Source organism: Gorilla gorilla, chromosome 14 (assembly GCF_029281585.2).
Source record: "Gorilla gorilla gorilla isolate KB3781 chromosome 14, NHGRI_mGorGor1-v2.1_pri, whole genome shotgun sequence".
NCBI lineage: Eukaryota > Metazoa > Chordata > Mammalia > Primates > Hominidae > Gorilla > Gorilla gorilla.
Window position 1 is genome coordinate 126,079,870 of NC_073238.2, and position 7,761 is coordinate 126,087,630.

Below are 7,761 nucleotides of genomic sequence, written 5' to 3' on the forward strand. Positions count from 1 at the left end.
CGAGGTCTCCTTTTCAGAAGGCAGGCTGCACTTTCACCAAGAGTGGGCTGCCACACGGACACAGGCGGTTCAAGACTCTGGCATTTGGCTTTGCTAGGACTTAGCCATGCTGCGAGGGAGCAGCAGCGTCTGGATCTGGATCTGAGAGGCCCCAAAGCATAGGCCTTAGCTGCCTGAGAGCCCCTCATGCAAGGCAGTGCGCTCAGTCCCAGAGTGGCCGACAGATGCTCACAGGTACGCCTAGGCCGGCCCAGGGCAGCCCAAGGATCTTGGAGGCTCCATTTTCTCACCTCAAAAATATGCATTCTACACAGGAACTGTGGCCCTTATGTCCACGCATTGCAGCTTTAAAAAAGGATAATAAACAATCCGGATAGACCAGACGCGTCCTGCTCCAAGGATTATTTAGATGAGAAATCAGTTTGCGTGAGCCTCTGGAAGCCCCTCGTCTGCTTTCTGGCTGGTAAACCTTGTCAGCTGCTCATGGGCTTGGCCCAGCGTCTGCACTGCTCTAGGGCTTCCTGCAGGGGGAAGTTATGGGCCTGCTGTTAGCCTCTTTCTTCTCACGGGCACTGACTGGCTGGCCTTAGGCCAATCGGGCTCTTGTATTGGTGTAGATCAGGTGTCAACACACTTTTTGTAAAGAGCCAGAGAGCTGGTATTTCAGGCTTTCAGTTCCGTAAGGTCCCTCCGCTGCTTGGCTCTGCGGCTGTAGCGTGAAGGCAGACACCGACGATGCCTCCATGAAGGACGTGGCCTTGCTCCAAAAAGACTTTCTTATGGAAGCCGGTGACGGGCTGGATGCTGCCTGCAAGCTGTAGTCGGTAAACCCCCAGGCTAGAGATGTTAGAAATATGTTTTGGGGCCAGGCGTGGTGGCTCGTACCTGTGATCCTAGCACTTTGGGAGGCTGAGGCGGGTGGATCACCTGAGGTCAGGAGTTTGGGACCAGCCTGGCCAATATGGCGAAACCCCGTCTCTCCTAAAAATACAAAAATTAGCTGGGCATGGTGGCACGTGCCTGTAATCCTAGCTACACAAGAAGCTGAGGCAGGTGAATTGCTTGAACCTGGGGGGCGGAGGTTGCAGTGAGCTGAGATCATGCCACTTCACTCCAGCCTGGGCGAGAGTCCATCAGAAAAAAAAAAAAAAGAGAGAAAGAAAAAAAAAAAAGAAAGGAAAAGAAAAAAATGTGTTTTGGAAGTCAGTCACCTGGGATCTGAGCACTCCTTAGACTGTCTTCAAATAAAGCCTTGGCCAATGACTGGGAATGGGTTTTGGCAAGAACCTAGAGCTGTGCAGATGGGGCTCAGCGGCCCTAACTGGCAGAGTCTCTTTGCACAATGTTTCCAGCGTGGCCCGGACCATCCCTTGCAGAGGTGAGGCAGAATGGATGCCCCCACAAAATAACACTAAAAGCCAGGTTTGGCTGGAGGCACGCTTACTTCTTAGCTTTCATCCTCAGGAGGAAGCGGCACACAGAGCGGCCTCCCAGCAGCCACGCTTCCTGGGCAGTTGGGTCTTTGCTGCCTGTGGCTCCTTTGATGACTCCTGAGTCACTAGAGAGCAAGTTACTGGTGGAACACGTCCACCTTTGTGGGCCCCTTTGCTGAAGCCCTCAACCCTGCCTCCTTCCCTGAAAACAATCAAGATCCAGCCTGAAAAAAGTGCCAGGTTATTGGTGGACTGGATGCTCGTCAGAGACGTTAGGGGTCACCTGGGGTCTCCAGTTTGGGAAGCCCCTGTGACTCACTAGGGTGTGGGTCGGGGGAAGGGCTTCCCCATGTGTGGTTTGGGGACTGGCCTTGCTAAGGGCAGTGGGGTAGGGAATGAAGGAAGGGAAGCAGTTCAGTGTGCAGCTGGGAAGAGGACCAGGCCCCGGGGACTGCTCCTGCCAGGGCCCCCCAGGAGAAGGGCTGGAGCTCCTAAGTACAAGTGAGGCTGGTGGGCACGTGGCCCCATCAGGGACAGCCAGCCATGGCCTGGATGTGTGACAACCCTGCACAGGCCAGGGCCTCTGCCCTTGCGCAATTGGTGCCCTGTTGAGCGAGGCAAAGGCCAGACAGAGCTGCCAAGGAAGCGCTTCCCAGGCAGTGGCTTCTCACAGAACCCCTGGCCGGCAGCCACGGGCACAGCTAGTCGTGGCCAAGCTCAGAGTCAGTTTGGGAGATGACAACCCAAAGACACAAACAAGCAGGCATGGTTTGTTGCGGTCAGCAGATAGGCTGCCATAGCCATAAAATATGTCTCTTGGTTAGAGGTGACTTCGCTGGTGTCAGCAGAAGTACTGTGAGCAGGGAAGGCAAATACACACCTGGGATATTGTCTATGGCTGCGAAGATTCAGTGTTGTTCCTTTCATGATGGAAGGGCCCAATGTACTCAACCTGCTAACGGGTGGTATCTGCCTACCCTGAAAAGTGGTGCCACATTGGTCTCTGTTGTTGGGAAAGGTAGGCAGTTGACTGATCAGCCCTGGTCAGAGGAAGGTGGGGCCATTGAGCCCATGCACAGCCTTTATCCCTGCTGCTGCAGCTGCTCTGTGCGTGAGCCCTTCCAGCAAGCCTCAGGGTAGCCGAGGAAGGGCTAGTTGACATTCACGGGATATCAGATTGTCCATATAATTATTACATGCCTGCCTGCAGTGGACACCTTGTGGTGGACATAGGTTCTGAGAAGTTCCCACACATGTTTCTCACTTTGACCCCTGATAGAGTTTGGATCCTTGTTCTCACCCAAATCTCATGTTGAAATGTGATTCCCAGCGTTGGAGTTGTGGGACCTGCTGGGTGGTGGGTGGATCATGGCGGCAGATCCCTCATGAGCAGCTTGAGCCATCCTCTTGGTGACAAGTGAGCTCTCTCTCTGAGCTCACAAGAAATCTGGTCGTTTAAAAGTCTGAGGCGCCTCCCCCAACACCCTCCCTCCTGCTTCTGCTTTCATCGTGTGATGTGCCTGCTCCCGCTTCTCCTTCTGCCATGATTGGAAGCTTCCTGAGGCCTCACCTCAGGAAGCTGAGCAGATGCTGGTACCATCCCTTTGCAGCCTGCAGAACCGTGAACCAACTGAACTTCTTTTCCTTATGTTACCAGTCTCAGGAATTCTTTGTAGCAGTGCAAGAACAGCCTAATACAACCCCCTTGACATTAATTTCCCAGTCTTATTCTCTTCAAGCCCATGGCCAGCTGGTCAACCCATGAGCCACTGCCCACAAGTTGATGTGAATCAGCACCCCAGGGCGTGTCTTATTCCATAGAAAGTGGATGGTGGATCATGCCACACAGTTTGCTCACTGGGAGGGTCTCCTTTCATTACTGGGTTTTGTGTGAGGCCACAGCACAGGGTCTGCCTACTTGCCGCAGTGCTGGGGTACTGTGCGGGTCCACCCACAAACCTACACTTGCAAGAACTGGTTTCTACCGGACCCTAATAGCAAGCCCAGAGCTGCTTTTGGAAAGGAGATTTGCCAACAGAAGAGGGGATAACCTAACTCAAATCTTCAGAGATTTGTGCAATGATTCTCCTATTAGAACTTGCCAGATGGGTCCCTACAGTTTCTCAGTATGATTCAGACTATTCTCGAGGTCTTAGGCCTCCAGGACAATGCAGGACAATGCAAAAGACTTGGAATTGTCCTGAATAAGGTGATTGTATAATTTACAATCCAAACCTGGATTTTGAAAGTGAAAGGAAGTGCTACTGATAATTCTGCCAGAACAACAGGTGTACCTGGGCCTTGGCAACGAAGCAACTCATCAAAGGCATATTGCTGTTGCTGCTACATGAAGGCAGTTTCTTATTTTTCTTTATGGATGCACTGGAATAAAATATTTTTCAAATTGACAGCTGCAAACTGGTTTCATACCAGCTGATTTATTCTAGTAAAGGTAAATGTGTAATTGCACCTGCCATTGTCATCAACACCTCACTAAATCTGCGCGATTTAATGTTGCTCTCCAAGACCCATGTGGCTGTTGTACTTGCTAAACAGGTGAGTTAGATGAAGAGTGTGGCAGGAATCATCACTATATTCATCCATTTTCACACTGCTATAAAGAACTACCTGAGACTGGGTAATTTATGAAGAAAAGGATTTAACTGACTCATAGTTCCACAGGCTTAATGGGATGCATGACTGGGAGGCCTCAGGAAACTTACAATCATGGAGGAAGGTGAAGGGGAAGCAAAGACCTTCTTTACATGGTGGCAGGAGAGACAGCGAGAGAAAAAGAGAGTGAGAGAGAGAAGGGGGAAATGCCACACACTTTTAAACCATCAGATCTTGTGAGAACTCACTGTCACAAGAACAGCAAGGGGAAAATCTGCCCCCATAATCCAGTCACCTCCCACCAGGACCCTCCTCCATTTTGACATGAGATTTGGGTGGGGACACAAATCCAAACTGTATCAATCACCCAGGCACCAGGTCTTTAGTGGAGGCACTAATATTTGAAGTCTCCTTGGGATAGGATACCACTTTTTCTTCTTAACAACTTTATTGAGGTGTTATGGGCCTATACCAAAGCGCACATATCTAAAGTGTACAATTCTGTAAGTTTTGGCGTATGAATACACCCATGAAATCATCACTACAATCAAGTTAATGAACACATCCATCACTCAAAAGTTGAGTCAGGCTCCTTTGTGATCTTTCTTCACCCTTCCTGTCGTGCCCAGCAACCATGGATCTGCTCATTGACACCAGAGATTAGTTTTTATTTTCTATAAATTGAATCATACAGTATGTATTCTTTTTTGTCTGATTTCTTTCACTTAGGATAGGTATTTTGACATTCAGCCATGTTGATGTGTTTATCAATGGTGCATTGCTTTTTACTGCTGAGTAGTATTCCTTCATGCATATACCACATTTGTTTATTCAGTCACTTGGTGATTGACATTTAGATTATTTCCAGTTTTTGCTTATTACAGATAAATCTTCCATGAATATTCACATACAAGTTTTGTGTGGACATATGCTTTCATTTGTTTTGGGTAAATACTTAGTGAAATGGCTGGTCCACATGGTAGATGTATTTTTATTTTATTTTATTTTATTTTATTTTATTTGAGATGGAGTCTCGCTCTGTCACCAGGCTGGAGTGCAGTGGTGTGAGCTCAGCTCACTGTAACCTCCACCTCCCGGTTTCAAGCGATTCTCCTGCCTTAGCCTCCCAAGTAGCTGGGGCTACAGGTGTGCACCACCATGCCCAGCTAATTTTTGTATTTTTAGTAGAGACGGGGTTTCACCATATCGGCCAGGATGGTCTCGATCTCCTGACCTCGTGATCCACCCACCTCAGCTTCCCAAAGTGGTGGGATTACAGGCATGAGCCACCATGCCTGGTCGTATATTTAACTTTTGAAGAAACTGACAACCTGTTTTCCATTTTCAATTCCTACCAGCAGCTGAGAGTTCCAGTTGCTCCACATCCTTGCTGAGATTTGGTCTTGTCAGTCTTTTTAATGTTAATTATTTTAACAGGTGTGCGCTGTCATCACATTGTGATTTTAATTTGAAGTTCCCTAATTACTAATGATATCAAACTTATTGTGTGGATATATCAAACTTATTATGTGGATATAGTTTGTTTGCTTTTTTTTTTTTTTTGAGATGGAGTCTCGCTCTTTTGCCCAGTGTGAGTGCAGTGGCACTATCTCGGCTCACTGCAAGCTCTGCCTCCCAGGTTCATGCCATTCTCCTGCCTCAGCCTCCCGAGTAGCTGGGACTACAGGCACCCGCCACCACACCCAGATAATTTTTTGTATTTTTAGTAGAGATGGGGTTTCACTGTGTTAGCCAGGATGGTCTCAATCTCCTGACCTCGTGATCCACCCACCTCGGCCTCCCAAATTGCTGGGATTACAGGCGTGAGCCACCGTGCCCGGCCGCTTGTTTGTTTTTATTAGTAAAGTGTCTATTAAAATCTTTTGCCTATTTTTTATTGAGCTGTTTTCTTATTATTGAGTTTTGAGAATTCTGTACATATTTAAGTACAAGTCATTTTTTTTTCAGGCAAACGACTTGCAAGTATTTTTTTTCTCAGTATGTACCTTGTGTTTTCATTGTCTTAACAGTGTTTTTCAAAGAGATGTTCAAAATTTGGATGAAATCCAATATACTCATTTTTCATTTTATAGATCATGATTTTCTGTCTCACTCTCTCATAGTCTAAGAGGTTTTTTCTGAATCCGAGGTCATAAAGATGTGCTTTGTTTAATTCTAGATATTTTATAGTTTTGCATTTTATATTTAGGTCTATGATTCATCTTGAGTTAATTTGTCCATCAGCTACAAGGTGTGGATTGAAATACAAATTTTGCATGTGGATATCCAGTTGTTCTGACACTATTGAGAAGTCCATTCTTTCTTCACTGAATTCCTTCTGCACCTGTGTTGGAAATCACTTGACCATATATATGTGGGTTTATTTCTGGACGCTGTTATGTTTCATTATTTTGTCTCTATCTTGATGATGCCATCTTGCATTCTCCTTATTACTGTAGCTTCGTGATAAATCTCAAAGTCAGGTAGTATAAGTCTTTGTGAATGTTTTTCAAAGGGCTTTTGGCTACTCAAGGTTTTTGCATTTTCATATGAAATTTAGAATCAGTTTGTCTGTCTTGACAAAAAGCCTGCTGAGATTTTGATTCAGTTTGCATTTAATTGATTGCATTGTGCATTGATTTGGGGAGAAATGGCATCTCAACAATACCAAGTCTTCCAATCTATGAATACAACACAGCCCATTTATTTAGATTCTCTTTAACTTGTCTCAGCAATGTTTTATAGCTTTCAGTGTATATATCTTGAACATTTATTTGTACATACATTTTATATTTTGATGCTATTATAAATTGTATTGTTTTTAAATTTTTCTGATTATTGCTAATGTATAAAAATTGATTTTTGTGTAGTGATTTTGAACTCACAACTGCTAAGCTCATTTATTAGTTCTAGTAGCTTTTTCTTGTAGATTTTGTTGAATTTTCTACAGAGACAATCATGTCATCTGAATAAATACAGATTCATGTTATCTACATAAAGACACCAATATGGGTGTCTCTTATTTCTTGTTTATGCCTTAATGTACTGGCTGGACCTTCCAGTAAAGTATTGAATGAAATGGTGAGAGTGGGCATTTTGCCTTGTTCTTGATGTTAGTGGAAAATCATTCAGTCTTTAATCATTAAGTAAACTAATAGTTGCTCTTTATCAGGGTAAGAATGTTTCTATTCCTAGTTTACTGAGTATTTATGTCAGAAATAGATGTTGGCAATCTGAAAGAGCATAACGAGGAAAAAAACTGAATGGTAAAGTGAGTATACAGGCAAATTCAGAATACTCTAATACTGTCATTGTAGTGTGTAAATCACTTATATCTTTAGTATAAAGACTAAAAGGCAAAACTATTAAAGACAAACATAACTACAATAATGGGTTAATAGATTGGCAATATAAAAAGATATAAATGGAGACATTATAAAATTAAAATGTGGGAGGGGAATGGTGTTAAATTGTAGAGTTTGTTTCTTTTCTTTTCTTTGCAATCAAAATTATCAGTTTGAAATAACTTTTTGTAACTATAAGATGGTTTTTGTAAGCCTCATAGTAACCACAAAGCAAAAACCTATAATAGATACACTAAAAATAAATAGCACAGAATCAGAACATATTACTACAGAAAATAACCACAAAGGAAGATGGTAAGGGAAAAAAAAAAAAAGGAGAAAGGCTTTAAAAAGCAATCAGAAGACAAATA